We start from the raw sequence: 21,418 nt of genomic DNA on the forward strand, positions 1-21,418 counted from the left end.
TCTTGCGTCTAACTTTTCACTGAATGCGCCTTAATATATAGGCAAAAAATCGATTTGGCCCCTAAAAAATCTTCAATGGCGCCTAAAAATCGGGCTTGATGCGCCACATGGCTCCTAAAACTCAAAGGTGAGTTTCGAACACTGTTTGTAAACCACCTAAAACTGATATTTCGACCGGAACTTGGGTGCTTTGGACTGCGTCGCGTTGCAGCGCTCACGCCCCGCACAGAGAGTGCAACGAACGCCAATTTCGAATCGAAGATCGATCCAGGTCAAAGCGGCTGATCTCTCTGGGGCTTGCAAGACGGGGGCCCGGGGGCCGTAGGGGGTCGTCGTCGCGCGTCACTCGAATACTCCTTTTCGTTTTCGCGAACAGGCACGGGGCACGGGCCTGCCAGACAATCGAACTAACGGATTCCTCCGTCGGGCGCGCAGGAATTGCCATTTTTATTAATCTCAAATTTATGCGCCCTCGGCTCGGAGATACGATAAAACCCCGCCTACAGTATTACTTTCCTCCTTCGAATTGGATCCTCCATTTTTTCGTCCTCGCGCCCAAAGCGGGTCGATTTTTGAATAGATGTCGAATGACCTTGATCGATAACAGTGGCGAATGATCGCCTATCGATATATCCCCATTTTAACCTAAAGTAAAATATCGATTATCAAGGTGTGTTCGTTGCAAACACCCTGTTAATGGCAGATAAATCGATGTATCGCAAAGGAGACCATGCCATTGATCGATAACCCTCTATCTGATGACGATGCTTTATATCGATCAAGGTCATTCGATAAAGATCCATCGATCCAAGCGCGACTCGGACCCACATTCCAAACTCACCGCGGACTCCTGGTTCCGCGAAATGTCCGTCTTTGAATTAATGTGAACGAGTACTACGGTGCAACGACGCAGTAGCCAAAAGTGGGTCAGTTGCGCAGGTCACAGAATCGCGTTTTGATTGTTTAAGCTTAAAGATTAGCAAGTATAATAAATTGATCCGTCCAAATGACTTGTTTGTACATCCAATATTAACGCAGATGTGGCTCTTCGAAGAACATGGTGTATGACCTCATCCACCGCGGTAGTGCATACCGTGGTTTCTCTCACTTTCATTAATCTATTTTGCCGTGCTGAGTAAAAACGCCGTATCAAATGTCACCAAATTTTCTCGCAGATAATAGTAAACTTTGGAAAAAGTTACGTTTATGTTGCTTCGTTTGCATACTTTTTAGATCAAAACAAGTACGGACGAAATCCCCTCAGTAATTGCAGAAGAAATATTCACAAATTCTCCTGAAAATGTGTGTTTTGTCAAAGGAAATTTGGCAACGCCACGCCTTATGGTTCATACGCTGTTCTTGCTTCGCACGGTTGCTCCGCCACCTAAAACACGCATGAAACGCAGTTGTAAGAAACCTTGCATTGTATGCACCTTGCACCGCGGTGCAACGTCATACAGCGTGTTTTTCGCAGGGTGGTGCGTCCAGTAATACTGGACGTGGAAACTTGGTGTTCGGACGGATCTCTTAATTTTTGGCCGATCTATAAGCTGAAATAATCAACATCCAATTCTTTGACAAGCGCAACTGACCCTCTCTTCCTTTTTTACCTGATCTGATACTTGTACTAGCATATATATGTATGAATATAATGAATCATGAAGCTCGGTAAAACCTTCGTAAAAGGAAAGCCTCCGTTAGAATTTCAGTTTTAATTTAATGCCGGTTTCAGCGATTCAGCAATGAAAAGTTTACCTTTCTAGTGTACACACATAGTTAATTACTGTTCGATGTAAAGGTGAATGCAAAGAAGTGTCTGGACACTTTAAACCGGGGCGTAGGGGGGGGGGGGGGGGGGGGTTGGAAGGACCCCCCTGAAAATGTATCGAAATTTTAAAGCATCTAAAATGCAGCTTTAGTCAGTTCCATCATGAATAATTACCAAATATAAGCGTCCTTGCTTTTTCTTTCCTCCATTCCTTCCTTCTTTCTCTCTCCCCTTCCTCTTCCTTTTTTGTGGACAATAAGAGAGGGCACTTCCCCTACGCCCCCCTCCCCCTTGGATCCGCCTATGGTTGGATGAGTGTTTGAAATTCCGGTCAAAAATTTCAGATAATATCCTAGAAAAGGAGCAAAAAATCACATCGACTTACCGCAACGCTGATAAGTAACCCATCGAAGCAGTAAATGTATGAGATCTGCTACATCCCAAATCTGCGATAGCTAAAATTATCGATACATGTATTGGCGTGGCGTGCTTTGCGATGTATCGATTGTTATGCCATTTAAACCTATGGAAAAGGATCGATAAATAGGGCGTTCGCAGCGAACACTTTATTAATCGATTCTTTACCATAGGTTTAAACGGCATTAGAGTCGGTACATCGCAATTCACGCCACGCCACTGACATGGTTTAGTAGTTTCGCTGCGGCTATATCGCTCATCAGTTGATTGGGGCACAGCTGCTCCTTCAGCGAGGCGGTTATGTAGACCGCAAGACGAAATCGGCGACTCGAATGTCAGTGACGGTGTGTCACATGTGTCGTGTCAAAGAGCGTCGGGCGCACGCAACGAGTTACGACTGCCAGACCAGGCCGGCCACAATAGTAACGCGATGCCAGGTAATCAGCTTCAGCAGTGACATCTCTGTTCGTTTATTAGATGCTAGGGGGCTTAAACCCCCCGACCGCACCCCTGAAGTGCTCTGGCGCTATGTGTGACTGTTATGATTTTATAATGATGCTCTGTGAAGAGTAAGATTCTGATTTAAATTTTTCGGTGGGCTGAAGGATAGTTTTCCTTCGTAAATATCTGTAAATTAATTTCCCTCGAGTTCATTTTTATTTTTATTTTAAGAGAGAAAATTTGGCTATTAATGAGCGTATTGTTTAAGATAAGATAAGATATTTTATTCAAAGTAAAACATAAAATAAAGAACAACATTAATCTGCCCGGAAAATTGGGATGCAAAATTAGCAAAATTTGCAATTTTGGATTTTCAAAGTTTAACCGTCAAACTAGCTATTTTAAGAGTGTACTTCGTAACCGTCTGGACGTGAGTCACTGTATCAGGCAATTGAAATGAACTATCTATCGGATACATTTATTTGACAGCTGAATTACACATATTTTAAATCAAAATTTCAGCAGGTACACAGTGAACTTGTACCTCAAAAGCTTCCCAAATTGAAATATCTTCGTTCTAGCGCCTTTTTATAACAAAAGAATAGGACCTTTTTACAATCGGTAGCTTTTTTGCAGCTGCGTTTTACCTTAAAAAATGAAGAACGTCGAAAAAATTAGAGGAGGAGGAAAAAGTTTGTTCACCTAAACATGACCTGGGAGTTTTCTAGAAATATGAATTGCAACTTTCGTTCATCGATCTGACATCGATCGACTTTGGTTCCTCCTCCCCCTCCTATCCAAAGTTAACGCCATTTTTGGATCCCGTGGGTGTTCGCAGGACCCAATGTCCATACTCTCTCTGCTAATGCACACTGGAAAAAAACACATTGAATCTAGAGTCCAGACTCTTGAAAACATTGACAAGAAAAAATACTTTTGATTCAATCAGATTTAAGCTTAAATCAAGAACCAAGCCTCTTAATTTGAGTGGATTTCCTTTTGATTTAAGCTTAAATCTGATTGAATCAAGAGTATTATTTCTTGTCGATGTCTTTAAGAGTCTGGACTCTAGATCCAATGTGGTTTTTTTTCCCCAGTACACTCTATCTGGAGGGGTCTGATTTTGATCTACTCGTTTTGGACTACCGTGCTTCATCCGTTCCTGCAATAGAGCCCGGCCTCGGGGTATCTCTAGAAACACCGCGATCTAGAGATTGGAAAAAGCCGTGGCGAAAAGTCCTTCCTCCTTTCTACATGACACTGGCGACTGTCCTCCGTGAACCCGGCTGCTGGAGCCGGAGGACGGAGCGATGTTGCGAGATTTCCCACAAAATTAACCCTTTTTACACGGTGCCGTACCGGTAAACATGCGTAATTATACGCGAAGCGGCAGCAACGGCGTGGAAGCTCGCCTGAAATTGACTTTCAAGAGCAGAGAAAGTCCGATCGTCGGGTATCGTCCAAGCGTGGCAAGTTGATCAAGAATACTATTTCATAATCTCGATCTAATAGCGCTCCCGTGTGCCAGTCCTTCCAGATGCTTCGTAAAGCACCGTCACCGTCAGCCACGTCGCCATGCCGATAGATTTTTGGCAAAAACTCCTGGACCTGGACGCACGACTTACGATCGACGCAACGGGATTTAAATTTGATCGTCGAGAATGAAAGTTCTCGGCGGAGAGCGTCTTCGACTTGGTCCACTGGGGTGGATTATCTCTTCCTTAAATCTATAGTCTACTCTTATGTAGTTTTAACTTAACCCTCCATTCTGCCGTGCTAAGGAAGAACGCCGTATGAACATTCGAGGGTTGCCAAATTTCCTTCGATAAAATGTTCATTTTTCAGGATAGTTAGGAATATTTTTCCTTTAAATTTTGAGAATCTTTAGGTAAAATTGTGAACTAAACTATCTGAAAAATTGGGAGGGAAATGTTCATAAATTTACCAGGAAATTTGCGTTTTATGAAAGGAAATTTGGCAACGCCTGACGGTTCATACGGCGTTCTTCCTTAGCATGGCAGTATCGCATAGCGTTATAAATTCGCGTAAACATATTTTTGGGATTTTTAAAAATGAAATCTTTTATCTGTGGCATAATTTTGCAAATCGTTACTTTTTTCTTTTTTTCAATGATTGATTCCCTTAAATTTAAAATTTTGAAAAAAAATTTGGTGCTCTATGCTTTTTATGCAAGCTACAAAATAGATTAGTGTCCCCCAGAATCTGAGATCCAAAAGTAAAGCATGTCATAGAGGGTTAAAATTGGGCCACTTTATGGAATTAGGAACTACGGCTTCTGGCTCATTTTAGAATCGACATGCGTGCCATTAGTTTCCCTATACGGATAGGTGTTTTTATGTAAGAAAGAGTTAGATAGGAGATTTCCTTAATACAAAATGCAGTCCATTTGATACGAATAGCCTCTGATTTGGAACACCTTCTTTCAAAAGAAAATCATGATTCGGTTACACACAAAGAGACATACCTAACGAAGTAACGTTTTCATGGATGCGTACAAAGTCGTCACGGAAATCAAGTTGAGTGTATCAAAACATTTTCAAAACTTCTCTCTCTGGACAAACCCGATCGCTGGCGACTCACAAGGGGAAGAAAGTGCTCGTGGAACAAATTCTGCATACAGGAAGGAGATTTAAGAAATTTCTGATATAGTCAAGGTGATTTTTATGCGATTTTTTTTACTAATAAACGTTTACTCGATTGGCTTTAGCTCTCGTGTGCAATAGACATCACACACACCTTATCGTGAATTCAAAAATAGTGAAGTTCCTAGTTTTGGAATATTCATGTGATCAAACAGCTTCCCAACAATAGCTGAAGTTGAAATACATCAAACTACCTTGAGGAACCTTTCGAGAATAATAAACTTGCAGCAAACTCAAGTGTCGAGTCGATCTGTCTCAAAATAGACCTCGCCATCGAACAAATGAATTCGTTTATCAAATTGACAGGTCAAGTCCGGTTGGGGAGCTCGCATAGTTCGCGCCATTATGCGTTAATTAGTGTTTTGTGTGAAATTTTTCGGTGATTCGGACAAACGATGTGTGCAGTCTGGGCGGAATATTTTGAAGTTTTTGTTTCGCGAGGCTCCCAGTGAGTCAGAGTCACTGGCCGCCGTTTTGCAATCCTCAGTGTGTACTCACCACGCTCGGTCGCCACTAGAATCCGAAATTAAAGAAAATTGAAATTCTCTGCGCTTGGTTCCGCTGTCAACGCTGCCCGACCTGGAGGATTTAGATAATGATGCAGAACAAGTGACTAAGTTCTGAGGCCGTGCGTCAGAACGAAATCTGAAAATTTCGCCGCTTCGGAGGTAATACGAGACTCGCGAATCTTCTCTGAAGTAAAGTGACTCGAAAAATCATAAGGCTGTGATAGTTCCGCGAAAAGTGCGCAATCGCTCGACGCTAAATGCAAAAATATGCATCTCGAATGGCATGTGGACGGTGCGTGAGCTATTCGGTGCATCCTTATCGTAAATGGACGTATTTCGGCCAAACTTAACTGTGTGCATTATGACGTGAGCTCCGTTATACATATATTCTTATGGGCCTCAGGGCTCGTGTCTTAATGCACATAGTTCCGTTTGGCAGAAATACGTCCAAATGACGGGGTGAGATGATACGTGACAATTTTAACTTCCAACAATCACGCACCTCCCACCGCTTAGCGAACTCACCACTAAGATTATCGACCAGGACATGTGTTTTCCTTATTTAAAAAAGAGCATCGCGTCGCTTGCCGAGCAGATATGAGAAAATACTCATACATCTACTCACTTACCTTTGTTGTTTAATTCTAAATATTTTTATTCCACACTAAAAAGGAGAAAATTCTGCAAATTTCGCAAAATTAGAACACACTTTGAAAAGGTATCACTTAAAAAACGAGGATTCGCATGAGACCGGTCTGCGAGATGCTATAAATTGATTCATAGTCAAATTCAAAAGCGGTTATATGTACTTTTCTTTGCCTTGGGAGGCCACTGCATCTCTCTCAAAAATCAAAATGAATTGTACTCCTCAGGGCCGGATTTACTTACTTGCCGCCCATGGGCCGCCTGTATTTTGCCGCCCCTTCTCATTCGTTTTGAAACACCAATAAAAGCCATCAAGTAAACGTGCCGGAGGGAGAGAGGCGTATAAGACGCGTTCACTCGTGTTGGTCACATTTCTTGTGAAAGCCCTGTCAAAATTACTGGCAAAAGTTCACGGAACTTGGCGCGAAAGTTAAGTTCCGTAAACCTATCTCTGTATGGACAAGGCCCTCCATTTACAAGAAATTAACCAAAAAATTATGAAAGAACAAACATAAATGTGGTTTAATAATTTTAACTTCCTCCGCCGCGCCGCGCTGACCGCATTGTATTTGGCGCAATGCGTGAAGTATTCCTACAGTCTTACATGCGCTATGCATTTCGGGCCGACCGCTGCTGCACGCACTGTGTTCGACGCAATGCGTGAAGTATTCATGCAGTCTTGTAGGCGCTATGCGTTTCACGCTGCCCGCTACTGATCGCAGCGACCGCACTGTCTTTGGCGCAATGCTTGAAGTATTCATGCAGTCTTGTAGGCGCTAATATGTGTTACATGCCGACCGCCGCGCCGAGGGTTTCTCCTTTTCATCTCACGTTGTCGTCATCATTGCTCTCTGCGCTGCGCCGTTCCAGGCCAAATTCCGTGTTCGGTTTCCCTCTTAGTCTTAACTCGACTTATTAAAGGTGCTGCCTATTGTATCACAGAAGGACGACAAAATTAAAGATATACTCTCAGGAAATAATGAGAGATTTTGTCACCTTTTCTCGTTCGTAATTTTTTTGTCTAAATCTGATTTTTCTTTATGGCTACATTTAAAAAAATTGAAAAATTTGCCGCCCCCTAAATTTGCCGCCATGGGCCGCGGCCCATGTGGCCACCCCCTTAATCCGGCCCTGGTATTCCTTGATTGTGGTAAAGTGACCAGTAAAAACAGTCACGCGCAAAGAATCTACCGGAAAAAGCCTCTATTAACCCATAGGAGGGTTAGAATATTAGATGCTACTGGCAAAACATCCGTGGAAAATCAGTTTGTGAGTACTCGTCTCAAAGACACTCGTGGCAGCCAAATCTTGAAGTAGATGACTATTCTTGCTTGACTGTGGCGTTTTGCCTAACTTTCTTTTTGAAGGCACACAATCTGGTATGGAGCCTCTTCGTTACCCGGTTGAAAAATATGCTTTAGCATCGATCAAGTGGTATGCAATCGAAGAGTAAATATGTTATAGTGCTGTAAACGGGAACAAATACCTCGTTTCCACAACAAGAAATTTGATCAATAAGGATGTGTGTTTTTACTTACACCATTCGACATTTTTAGGCCCGAGAAAACCCCTCAAAAAGTCCGACATGAATCCCATCGCTTCATTAGACACGAAAGTGTAGGATTTCACGCCTCGACCAAACCAATAAGAACATTCGCTAAAATCGATCCATCCGAAAGAGGCCCTTAAAAGTCTCAAATTTAAACATTACCATTCCAACCTTTAGATAGACTCAAAACTTACACATTATGGCGAAAGTTCCTTCAAACATTTTACCTTACTTTTCGGTCATTTGCATCAACAGCCAAGAACTCCGTCGCCAGTAAGATTACTTGCATAGTTAATAAGCACAACAACACCCAATAATGAAACGTGTTCGTCAATTTCGTGCACTCATTCGTGACGAAAGTGTTATTCCGAGAGCTATGACGTCCGAAAAGAGATTGGAATATGCAGGATCGAAGGTGCAATGTCTAGATAAAGTGTGAAAAGTAAAAGCATGCCCCATTCCAGGGAACTTGCAAGTGCTTAATTTCGGCTGTTAATTTTAGGTGAGGTTACCCCGATGGATTGAATATTCAAATCGCAGATTATGCACGAACTCCCGAAATCTACACCCTCGCACGTAACAAGAGGTCCAGTGGCGTGGCGTGGCGTGAATTGCGATATATCGATTGTTATGCCATTTAAACCTATGGTAAAGAATCGATTATTAAGGTGTTCGCTGCGAACACCCTGTTTATCGATCCTTTTCCATTGGTTTAAATGGCCTAACAATCGATATATCGCAATTCACGCCACGCCACTGAAGAGGTCATGTTAGTGCTCCCAGTTAGTTGGGAGTTAGATATTTTGTCGCCTCTTTGACGTAAGAGCGTATCTCAGTTTCCAAATGAGCCCTATTTTACATATAAATCCAAGCTTTCTTGGGCTCATGCGTACATCGAGATACGCCCTTACGGCAGAGGAGCGACGATTTATTGGATTGAAGGACATCGCTATCTCAAAATGCTTCCAATCTCTATGGATGCACTTTTTGAGTCGAGGATACAAATGTAAAGACAACCCTCAAAATTCAGATACGTGCATTCTAAGATTTACGTCATTGAAAAAATGTATGATAATCAGATCAGATAAGATTTAATTTGAAAACTACACTGGAAAAAAAAACATTCGGTCGAGAGTCGAGACTCTTGAAAACATTGACAAGAAAAAAGACTCTTGATTCAATCAGATTTAAGCTTAAATCAAAAGGAAATCCGCTCAAATTAAGAGCGCTTGGTTCTTGATCTAAGCTTAAATCTGATTGAATCAAGAGTATTTTTTCTTGTCGATGTTTTTAAGAGTCTGGACTCTAATCCAATGTGTTTTTTTTTTCGGTGTACGTAAGATTTCACTTAAACCGGAGCCATTCTTTTCTTGATACTTCGTGACCCCAAATTGTTGCCTCCTGGGTCAGGTTTCGAGCATTTGGAGAGAACAGACAGACGTGATTATCTACTGATATCCACGAAAATTATGGAATTTGGTCCGCTCGATCTCTAGAACAGAATATGATCATTTAGGGAATCCAACAGATTATTTGATGACCCATTCATTTTTTTTATCCCTTGAGTAGGTTGACTCGGTAAAATTGCGTAGGGAAAAAAAATCAATAATCTGAACGAGAATGAAATGAAAGAGGATTTTTTCACATGTGCCCACTGGAGATTAGATGCCCGGTTCGCTGGCACCTGAACTGGGGACCTAACGGTGCGGGCCGTTTTTTTCCTATCAGATCTTAGAAGTCATCTACTGCATTTAGTTATGGTTGCAGAAACAGCGAGTTTCTACTTCTGATTCACAAATAAAATTACCATTAACTTTTAACACCAATTGAATCAGTGACAAAATATCTCTGAGGTAATACGAGAAAAAACGTTTGCAATTTATTGCTCGGATTTATACGTAGGCAACCGGCATGCACGCATGCCGCAGATGCACAACTGGACGTATTTCTGTCAAACGGAACTATGTGCATCATGACGTAAGCCCTGTTACGCATACATTCTTATGAGTATCAGAGCTCATGTCTTAATGCACATAGTTCCGTTTGATAGAAATACGTCCAACTCATCGGAACATGCATTACGTATTTCGCTAAAACAGCAGTATCTATAAACCGTTAAGGACTGAAACCGGTAGCTCAATCAGATAACGAGGCACTGATAAGGTGATAATGCATTTGCATAATGATCGGTGAGTGGTGATGGCGAATGTCGGCGCAGCGCAAGCTCGTTTCAAAAGTGGACTGTCAAGTCTCGTGAAAAAAGTCTCGGAGCTTCGTCAAATCGCGAGGTTCGATTCGGAGAGTTCCGTGCATCTGGGCAACATTGCAGCTCACTTTTCCTCCTTGAACCGGGATCGTCAAGAACCATGTATTACGGATCATATTATGGCTTGAGATCGCCTCTCTCCTGATTGATCGATTCCGAAACTTGCGTCGCCTCCTGCGGTCGAATTTGACCGAGGATTGACTCTGCATTCGATGACCGGCAACCGGCAACATTACAAAGAAGTGCATCCTCCCAGATTCCTTTTAATTGCATTTTGCATACATTTAACCAAAATTAGTTTAACTAAATCAGATGCTGCCTAATTTCCGCCTATGTTAAACTTTTTTAACATGTACAACAATATTCCGCTTATCATTAAACAATTTTTCGCAGAAACGTGAGAATAATAATAATAAAAAAAACAGATTACCTATCCCCTTTTGAAAGCATATAAGTAACGTTTCCACGATGCATTTTAATTTGTGAGAGTTTGAGTCAAAGACTCGCAAAAATACAAATCACGTAGATCAGTCTCTGAGGACACAACTATTAATAACGCGTAGGATCTATTTATGCCTAATCTTTCAATTGAAGGGGATCCACGCTCTGTTTCTCACCAAATCAAGTTGGTTGAAACGCAGAACGTTGTCCGCAACCAGCGAAACACGCGCATAGGCGCCTACAAACCTAACGGGATACTTCACGCGTTGCGCAATGCGAGAAGTATCCCGTTAGGTTTGTAGGCACCAGTGCGCGCTCTGCGCTGCCAACACGCCGCTCCGCTCTGCGCGTTAGGCTCTAATATTTAAACTCGTGGAGTCAGCGTTTTTCAGCTCATAATTTTGAAATGTTTGAAAACTCTGCATGAATTATTCTTATTTCAATTGATGAAAAAGAAATATGTACTACTGGAAAATATAATGTGTTTTTTGTAAATATAATAGTGGTTCCGTATCAAATTTAATGATTGCCAAAGCATTCAAATTTATTCTTTTATGTTTTGGGCTTTTACTGTGCTACAGCGCGGTGTAAGCGCAACCAAACGCTCAAAATTGGACGTATTTGACTCAAGGAGGTCGATGTACAAATAAGTTAAAAACAAAAAATTGCGTGCCTCTTGGTTTTTTTCCTCTTTTATTAATTTTTGTATAGTTTCTTTCATCACAACTACGGCTCATTGAGATTCATATCGATGCCATTGCTTGGAAAAGGTTTTACAAATATTTGCCACGTTTTAAAAATGTAAATGTTTTTAAAATGAAGTAATCAATTTCATTAAAAAAAAGAATGTACATTTATGGCATATTTTATATTGGAAATTTCAAGGATAGAAATGAAACCAAGAATTTACCAAAGACAATTTGAAAAAATGAATCAAAAGAAGAAATTAACATTTCATTTAAAATATGAGTTACGATAACAACACCTCATTCTCTCTTAAGTTTCTCATTTCGATATTGTCAATATAATTTTACACACGGACTAAAATATGACGCTTGAATATGATTTTAGTGGACGTTTAAGTAATGGACTTAACAATAGTGTGGGCTTTAGAACTGTGGACGTAAAAATTGTGGACGAAAAGTCTGTGGACGTAAAAAAAGGGGACATAAAGTCCGTTTACCTTAGAGAGAGAGAGAAAACAATCGAAATGGGAGCAAAGTATGACGAATGAGAGAAGATAATCAGATCATATTTAGGTCAAGATATGACCCAAAATGGACACGAAAAAAGGGAGGGACCATTAAGATTAAGATGGAAAGGAGAACGTGTTACAAGATTGGACGGAAATTAAGTGGCTGGACGAGAGGCAATCGAAATTTTTTTTGAAAAGAATGTGGATAATCTCATTATCCTTTTGTGGCAGGTTTTATAGTTTTGTGCTACTGGGCTATTTTATTACAAATTTTATTGAAGTTAAATCTCTCATCTTCATTCCATCACCGCAAGTTATTTCTAACCCTATGTAATGATCTCTACTTACAAGTGTTTCTTTCTTGTTTCAGGTAAGTTTCCAGTTAAACTCAATCAGTTCTAATTTATATGGATTACAATATTGATTTCAAGATGGTGAGTATCTTTCTTTTTTTTTATCTTGAAAGCAAATGGTTTAATATCCATCATGCCCAAGTGCAATAATAACGTACCTCTATGATGATTTTTCGACATTTTTACCGAATTTGTATACTATTTTGGAAAGGTTGCTGCGCAATATTTCAATAAGGCTATATCAAAATTGTTCTACTGTCATGTTTGATGGTGAAATTTTAATATATTTCCGCGTTTATCGTCTTCAAGATTTATCAGATTTTGAGGTGAAGTAAGTGATTAACCCATTTGCACTGCAGAAGCTCGCTTTGGGCTGCTTACCGTGATTCTACGCTCTAAATATTCCTTCAACCATCTGTATTTCTTATAAGCACTTTGGATTCACTCGTTGCAATTAATTTTTATTTCAGCACCTAGAGAATCCCTGTAGTCTAACGGTGCAATCGTGATAGTTGAGTCGAACTTTGTCGTGTGATTTTCTAACCATGAACGATGAAAACATCAAGTTACAAAAATGCCTTCAAAAGTCGAGATACTTCACGCACATCTGCGGGGTTAAAATATTTGTATCACCCTAAGAATTGAAATATATTGAAGTAGCACGACCTACAATATTTCCACGTCGATTTCCTTTGTTTTGAAATTAAACCTCCACGATCCTTTCGAAAATACCTATCCATCCACCATCCACCGTGACCTCATTTGCCTTGTTTTTTGAGGGACGAAATCGCCGTTAATGTTGGACCAAGGTACTTTGTGTTTGATAGATCTTGTTCTTGTTTGCTAATTTATTGAGCTTAAACCGCCAAAACGTGATTTTGTCACAAGCGCAACTGAGCCATCACAAATCAATACAGTGATTTTCTTTTATCAGCTCGCTCTACCTCCGAGGTATGATAACTGCCGTTTGAAGTGAACGCGACCCTCAGCACATAGTAAGGCCTTGTTCAAATTTGCTCAGTTTGATAGTGTGATACTGAGATTGAAGTAGCTGCACCAGTAATCATCCCATATTGTGCGTTGTGTGTTTTGCGTTACTTTTTTTATCGTTTGCGAGACTCGTGTATGTGAAGGGCTCTCACAAGTGCGGTCTGTCTACCGGATTCTTCGCGCAGAGTGCACGCTAAGTTCCCACGCTCGCGGCAGGCGTCAAGGTCGCTCATGCAACAGGCACGGGGTTGTTTCTAAGCGCTAGTTCCACCATATTTTTCAAGCGTTTTGTCCAAAATATATTTTATAATTTTAAACTAATTTTTACCCGCTAAATTTTACTAAGAAACACTTTGAAATAACTCCGAAAGTACCCTGGTCGAATGATGCAAATTGCTTCGTGTTTCGATTTGCGATTTTCACTTAAGAGGAGCTCTTGAAGCTATTTTAAAGTGTTTTTTTAATCAAATTTTGTGTACAAATAGCTCACGCACTGCAAAGTGAAAACATGCTCGAAAATTCTCAAGAAATATCCTAAAATATAGAAATGATCAATTATCGTTTAATTGTCCGTTCTCTTCCGTGCTCAAGTATCACCTTAAGCAGAAGTAATCAACCCCATTGTGCGTGTCAAACTCTAGAGTAATTAAATAAATCGAAAGCGAAAGTTTGTCTCTTTATCAAGTACATTCTCTCGTTAAGGTTCAGCAATGACCTTTTCACGACGTGCAGTCGAATTCAAGAGTCTTAAGCGCGTTAAATTCTGGGTGAAATTCCGATCGCCCCAGACTTCGAAGTGAAGGGAGGCCGACGGATTTAATTGCGATAAATCTACTCACAGAGCTATTTTCATTGACGCAAAAATGCAATCGGAGATCCCAGGGAGTACAGGTCGCACAACTGCGCACTTATTCAGAGCGAGTAGACACTTAGATGGCATTTCAAGAACTTTTGTACTTTTAGAACCATTCGCACAGGCTACTTTTCCTTGAGAGTTCGGAAAAAATTGAATTTAGAATATGAACCAAAAACTTTCCGCGCAACTTTCATGTCTTAACATTTTGCATCAATGTTCCGATGGCTAAATGCGAAAAATGCGTATCTCTATTGCAACGTTTAAAAGTATCGGATTATGTTTCATTTTCTTCAAGGAAAACTAATCAAAATGTCTCCTTGGAACTGTTTGTGCTTTTCTTAGAATGAACGCGGGAAATTCACAGACACTTTCCAAAGAAACTGTTGGTTGGTTTTCCTTTACAACGTCATACCCTGAGGTAACATTTTTCAATCTTAACCACTTTAGGCAATGAAGAAGTGTGGTACAAGCTTATAGATGCATTTTTTTAGCATGTAAAAAAGGGCAAAACTTATCGTCCGTGTGTAAGATTTTCAACGAGGGAACAACATTCACTGAGGTTGACACTGGCTTAGAAAAAGCTCAACAGGTTCGTCGAGGAAATTACTTTCAGTTCCAATTCGGAACAAGTGGGATACACCAAGCACTAAGAGCAAAGTCTTAGATGCTAATTATGCAGAGAGTCAATTATTTTAAGCGGAATGTATCCGATAAGAATTGTCTGGAACCTGTAAATGCATCGAGAGAAAAATCGACGTACACGTCAGAGCTAACGGATGATCTCTTTTAACGAGGCTTTCCACCTTACACTGGATTAAAAGCCTCTGAATGGCTCTCCGAGCGACCTCTTAATGGCCGCTGATGGCCATCGTCGGAGACTTCCTCGTCCATTTGCATTGCATCTATTTATCGCAATTATCATTTTAATTTCACGCACTCTCCTCCGTTGTGAACTACGGCTCTATTATTCGCATGGTCGACCCATTTGCGAGGATCTTAACTTAATAAGTTCTCGACTTCGTCCGCGAGAGGGGGCGACCGTCGCTTCTGCACCTGTATTGTTCTGTCAGAGACAACTCGGCGGGCCTAAGTAATCGCATGTCCCGAGGGGGGTAATGCCTGTCATTACAGGCCGTAATTACAGGAATCTCGATCTGCTTCCGGATTGGGCCACGCAGCGGGGGTGGCGGCGGAGGGGGAGGGGGGCGAAAAAGGAGAAAATTATTTTGAAAACCCAAGCGCGGCGCGTCACAGGAGTCCTTGACTCGGAATCAGCCGAGCAAATGTTTACGTTGCCCGCGCATTATTCAGCGAAATATCACACGTTGCAATTGGCAAAGACAAAAGGCCCATAAAACGAGAACGGTTTTCTTTGAATGACTATGATCGGATCGTAAAACCGATGGATTTATAGCGGCTGCAATCTTCCCTCCGCCACGGGTGCCAGGGTTGCCAGATCTTAGTCATTAGAGACGAACCATCGATTGCCTCTTGTACAGTCCCCTTACAGAGGATGATCCAAAAGCCCCGTACTGCCAGCTCGAGACACCATCCGTGTGACATTTGCACACATTGAGATTGAGACGAGAATTTTGCGAGTGCTCCTAGGTGAAGAGAAAAGACTAATGGGAACCTCCAAAATTTTAAAGAAACCACCCTGAAAATGAACAAGAACTTTAGGGTTGATAAGGGTGGTACGGGAGTTTTGGATCATCTTGTATAGAGTTAAGGACACCCCGTATAATGGAGGCAAATATAGCCATGGATGTTACACACTACTCTGAAGGGTCTTTAATGGTATTTGATCAACCTATTCCTGTATTCCTTCCTCCCACTCCCCTTCTCATTCCATATATTCCTCGCCATGCTCAACTTCCTTATTACAGCGATTTTTTTGCATGATCTTTGCGTCGATTTTTGACTTCATAAGAACCCATCAGAAATTGACTTCACGCGTCCTAACTCACTGCCTCTTGATGACGATGGAAACCTTTGCTCCTGAGGCTCCACCACTTATACTCATGAAATGTTCGTCCTGTTAAGTGTTGATCAACTTGAGGAAGAATTCGTCTGATAATCTAACCATGCTAAGTGCATCCGTTGAGCCTCTGCTCAGCTAAAAAGTCAATGAGGAGAACTAATGAGGGTCACTGTCCATTAATCTAGGGAGCAACGTTGGTAGTTTTGCGATGCATAATATAGCACAATTCACTCAAATTCTGAATCAGTTCCTTCAAAAAGATGGACAAAATATCAGATTTAAGTACGTAATAAATTGGAGTAAAGAAACTAAGAAGCACGGAAAATCTAAGTAGGTACTTCCTTTTGCTCTAATTCATTTATACATATTTTCTTCTGGCACACGGAGGAAAAAACTTCGTGCGTGGGACCCGAAGTTTAGGTCATATGGATCTCTGAGGTTTTCGGATTGAGCATCTGAACACTTTAGGTCTAGCTGTCGAGGTTTGGATCACACATCTGAAACTTCAGTTCTTACATCTGAAGTACTTTGGTTTTCACATCCGAAAAACTTCGGTTCTCACATCTGAGGTGCTTCAGATGCAAGAACTGAAGTTTCAGATGTGTGATCCGAACCTCGACAGCTAGACCTAAAGTGTTCAGATGCTCAATCCGAAAACTTCAGAGATCCATATGACCTAAACTTCGGATCCCACACACGAGTTCTTTTTCTCCGTGTCATTTCTCTGCAAAGTGTCAAATGAACTTTGAGTCAGAGTCAAAAATTGGTATGAATGCGCCCTCTCAAGACGCGATAAAAATTATGCGGATTTTCCGCACAATTTGGCAAGACCGCTGGGGACCCGCGTTCCAGCGCCAGCCCTGCGCCCCCGTCCGGAGGACCAGCTCCCGAATCAATTTTCCGCAATTTAACCGCCCTCCCACCGTTTGTTTTCCCTCTAAACACACCCGGGATTACGGTGCTCCTCGCGCCGCGATTGGCGGGCGCCGATTGCAAAATCGCGCTCGCGCGCGCTCGAGGTGTCGCGTCGCGACGCCGCAGTCGGAGTTTGCGCGATGCTCCGGGTCCGTGCGAATGTTCCGTCTTGCCGGGCGTTTGTTTTGTTTTTTTCTGGAGTATCGCCTCGTCGCGTCGTCGTCGTTTCGGGAACACGAACAGGTGCTTCAGTCCGGATCAATCGCTACCGACGTTCGCCACCTGACGTCGCGTCCGCCACGTCCCCGTCCCCGTCTCGCGGTCTCGCGCTTTCCTGCCGCCCCCGCGAACTTTGTGCGTGTCGCGCTCCCTCCGGCGTCGTGCGCTGCGGCCTCATGCGCCACGTGAACAAGGCCGCCAGCTGTGTTTTCACGCGAAATACGAGGAAGTCCTCGGGCATATCCTGGAATTCCAGGATGCACTAAGCGCTCTGGTGAGCTGTGCTGTATTGTCTCTGAAAAGACTTGGTTTTTCGTCGTGCTGCGAGTGAGTGTAAACGGTAGGGCCAAGGAAAAACCAAGAGGGGGAAAGTTAGGTTAAGTTCACATTTTGAGGAAAAAACTGAGGTTAGGTTGGTTTACTACAAAATAAATTGTTGTGGCGGTTTTTCGTACTTTCAGGTAGGGCCAAGAAAAAACCAAGAGGGAGGGGAAAGTTAGGTTTCACATTTTGAGGGGAAGAAACTGTGGTTAGGTTAGGTTACTGTAAAATAAATTGTTGTGGCGGTTTATCATACTTTCAGGTAGGGCCAAGAAAAAACCAAGAGGGAGACGAAAGTTAGGTTTCACATTTTGACGGGAAAAAAACTGTGGTTAGGTTAGGTTACTATAAAATAAATTGTAGTGGCGGTTTATCATACTTTCAGTGTAGAAATCACCAGAGAGTCGTCTGGCGACATCCTTAAATTTCTCTCAGGAGCAGGATATAATAAGCATACTAATGATGCTACTTCACGTCGCGCACCTATATTGTCTCTGAAAAAAATACTGAAATATCGATGCGCGATGGTATTTCGATTCAGGACCGATAGTAGGTGAAGACTCCCATGCGAGGTTAAAAAAAATAATTTTTCGGGAAAATCTGATTTGCACATTTTTTCTCATTTTCGAGGAATTACTCAGAAAAAAGGAACATATTCTGAAATTCCAGGATGCAATAAGCACTCTTGTGAGGGATATCCTTTCCCATTGCCTTTGAGGAGGCTGCCTTTTATGTGGTGGTAGAATTAAATATAAATGGTATGACAAACAAGAACCGGGAGATTTTCACATACTTTCAGTGCAAAACAAGAATTACTTCAATTACCATCAGAGCTAGGATACAATGAATATACCGTATTGGATTTGCTTCTGAGTGTCCCTCTACATTGCCTCTGAGGAGACAGGGTTCTCGTCTCAATGTTGCTTTGATTTGAGGGCAAATAAGAAACAATTTAAGAAGGGTGCAGTCGCAAAATTTTACGGGGAAATCTGGACTGCAAAATTATTATACTATGTGTGGCTATCTATGAAATTCTAAAAAACTTCAACCTTATCCTTACAGTTCAGGATGCAGTTAAGTGAGCTGATGCTCTATTCTACTTTCCACTTGTTCTCCTTCTAGTTATTTACTAATACGCAAAAAAATAAAGGAGTCAATTTTTTTATTGAGCTCCCTTCTATTTCCTTTCATGTCAGTCTTCATTTTGTGTCGATTTTCAAAGAATAGGTTGAAAATTGTAGTTAAAACTGAACTTAAGATCATCTTATTGGAATCGCTCTCTCTTTTCTGTATCAATTTTTTCTTTGATTCTGTTCGTGAGTTATTCGGCATTTGATGAATTTGTTGGGATTAACGGTCTAAAACATTGATGAAAAGCAATTGAGGAATGAAAGGTATCATTATCTCTTCTTGAAATTTTTCCGCAACATAAAGATTTGTAGATTCTCATGATACTAGTTCACAAGTTGCGTACTAACTACATCTCCTTGTGTATTCCGAATCACCAATTGTATATAGTTACGCTCATACTTTGCACTCAAGTAATCATGACTTCAAGCTGTCGCATTAATGATTGTAAAAGTGTCGCCTCAACCTCAACGTTCACATAAAAAAATGCCCATTAGGTCGTATATTTCCTCTCTGAGAAAAATTGCATGTTTCCTTGTACTGGGACAGCATGCTTGTATTTGAAAATTGTAATTATCTCTACAGGCATGCATTGTTTTCCACTCGTCTATTCAAACTAGACAACTGGGAACTCGAGCGCAAGACAAGACGAATCAACATATGTGCGCGATGCTTTGACCCAGAAACTGAATGTGGTATTCTTATTTTAAGTTTTCCTGTAGAATAGCCGTGTAAAGTAACAAACCTACACGAGAAATGACCGTGGAAAATATTTTACTCGCACTACTGCCGTGCTAAGGAAAAACGCCGTATGAGCCTTCAGGTGTTGCCATATTTCCTTTAATAACCAACAAATTTACTGGGAAAATTCTGAATATTTTTCTTCCAATTTTCAGGCAATTTTGTTCCCAATTTAATATACAATATCGAAATTTTGAGGAAAAATACGCATAAACATTCTTCAAAAATACATGTTTCATTCGGGTAAATTTGGCAACTCTCGAATGTTCATACGGCGTTTTTCCGTATAGCACGACAGAATAGGTAACGTTGTTTGATGCTCTAATAACATCGTCATAGGTTAGAGCTTTATTCCTCCCTCCCCCACACTTTACACCCGTTGTTAAGTAGATGAAATTAAAAAGGAGAAACCGACCCTCTTAAAATTTAAACAAGGAGAATAATCTACATGTATGCCGTGCAAACAATCACAACACTACGTAAATTTTTCTCGGGAAAACTGAGTGAGTTTTTCATAAAATAGTGAGGATTGGATAAGGGACGCTATAGTCTTGAAACATCGTATAAACTATTTTTAATTTTTGAAAAAAGGAGAGAAAAATTAGAATATTTCGATTTGTTCCTCCCACTCAAAACCATCACTCCACGCAATTAATCATGAACGTTTGGTGCGTAGAGGCTAGAGGTGATAGGGCATAATTATAAGTTGAGAAGTCATCGTTTGTAACGGAAACATAAATGACGCATATCTTACTTTATGATATAAAACCATGAGACCAACGCGTAACGCATAACGCCGGTGGTGCGAAGCTTTTCGGGGGGTTGGACCGCGAAGCGGTTAGAGGGCGTGGCCTCCAAGTAAAATAAACTGTCACAAAAATACGTGTAATTTCATGAAAAACCGCAGAAGTTGTGATCAAGACTTGTCTTAAGAAAATTCTAACGCTACGAAATGAGAAATTTCATTTTTTCCTCTCTTTCTTTTTTTAAACGTGATAATCCTGTAACTTTAAATTAAATTCTCTCGTTGTCGAAAGATTTCGACCTCGTAAAATATGTTGAAGTTTCCTTTCGTACCTATATATTTCCAGAAAATCTCCATTACCTATCGTTACTGGGTTTTGCTCGCTACGATTTATTACTTTGTTTCAGCAAAAAACTAAAACTAGAAACCGATTAATTTTTCCCTCCCGTGCTTCAAGAGAGAAAATAAGAAAATTTCGACTTTCGAGTAAACTTGGAAAACCCAGAAATGTCGCAACAGATTCTACAAATTAGATACCGAAACCTTCAATTAACTAGAATACGAGGCCTGGCTAAGTAACTAGCATTGTTACGGTTCCGGTGGAAAACCCAGATCGAGTAAACTATGGGATTCATCGTTGAAGATCCGTTGAAAGCGTTGAATTATGAATACGGTGTACGATTGAACATGTGTTCGAGGTGTTGACGTCGCTACTCGCGAATCGCCAGGAAAGGTGTAATAAGCACCTTATTAATTGTGTTTTAATTCTATGGTTGTCGGTTCGCACCGTTTACTGATGGTGACTGATGATTGGTGAGTGATTTATCTGAAGAGTCCGGCAACAGCAAGACCATTAAGTGACCGGCGCTAACCACTCAAAGGTTGTAACGATGCTATCAGAAAAACAAGACAACTTTTCCCACGGTGCGGATTTTTCTCTCACCATGCAGCCTTCAGCCGGAAGTTCGGGAGAATGTTGTACATTTTCGTTTGCTCTCGAACCGGTGCCCATGTTATACCCCGTTAGCAAAATTGTCCAGTCGCGAACCGACCGATGTTTGTGTCCTGTCCGTGAAGTGGGCAGCCAGCTCGCGGACTGGCCAGTCTAAAGTCTGAAAATTACGTCAAAATGCGTTAATTTCAGCTGCAATCTTCATACCTCAGTCGACGAATGTCCCCCACTGACCGACTTTCTGACGAATTATTTGCTAGATTTTGAACGAAACTTAGAAGTATCAAAATCATGTAAATAAATTTCACAGCTAATTTTTTTTT

The 21,418-nt window shown here is 41.2% G+C and overlaps 1 protein-coding gene across 3 annotated transcripts in view; it reads left to right on the forward strand.

The window, feature by feature from the left end:
* Positions 1 to 21,418, forward strand: part of LOC109044236 (UNC93-like protein) — a 122,538-nt gene that overhangs the window by 20,306 nt on the left and 80,814 nt on the right. For 2 of the 3 annotated variants that reach the window (XM_019061832.2, XM_019061834.2), the window contains exon 1: positions 17,158 to 17,482. The exons of the other annotated variant lie outside the window; for it this stretch is intronic. The gene's annotated coding sequence lies outside the window, so the exon portion shown is untranslated. Of the gene's footprint in view, positions 1 to 17,157; positions 17,483 to 21,418 lie in introns of those variants that run through there. 3 annotated transcript variants of the gene reach the window in all.

This window comes from Bemisia tabaci, chromosome 3 (genome assembly GCF_918797505.1).
Source record: "Bemisia tabaci chromosome 3, PGI_BMITA_v3".
Taxonomy (NCBI): domain Eukaryota; kingdom Metazoa; phylum Arthropoda; class Insecta; order Hemiptera; family Aleyrodidae; genus Bemisia; species Bemisia tabaci.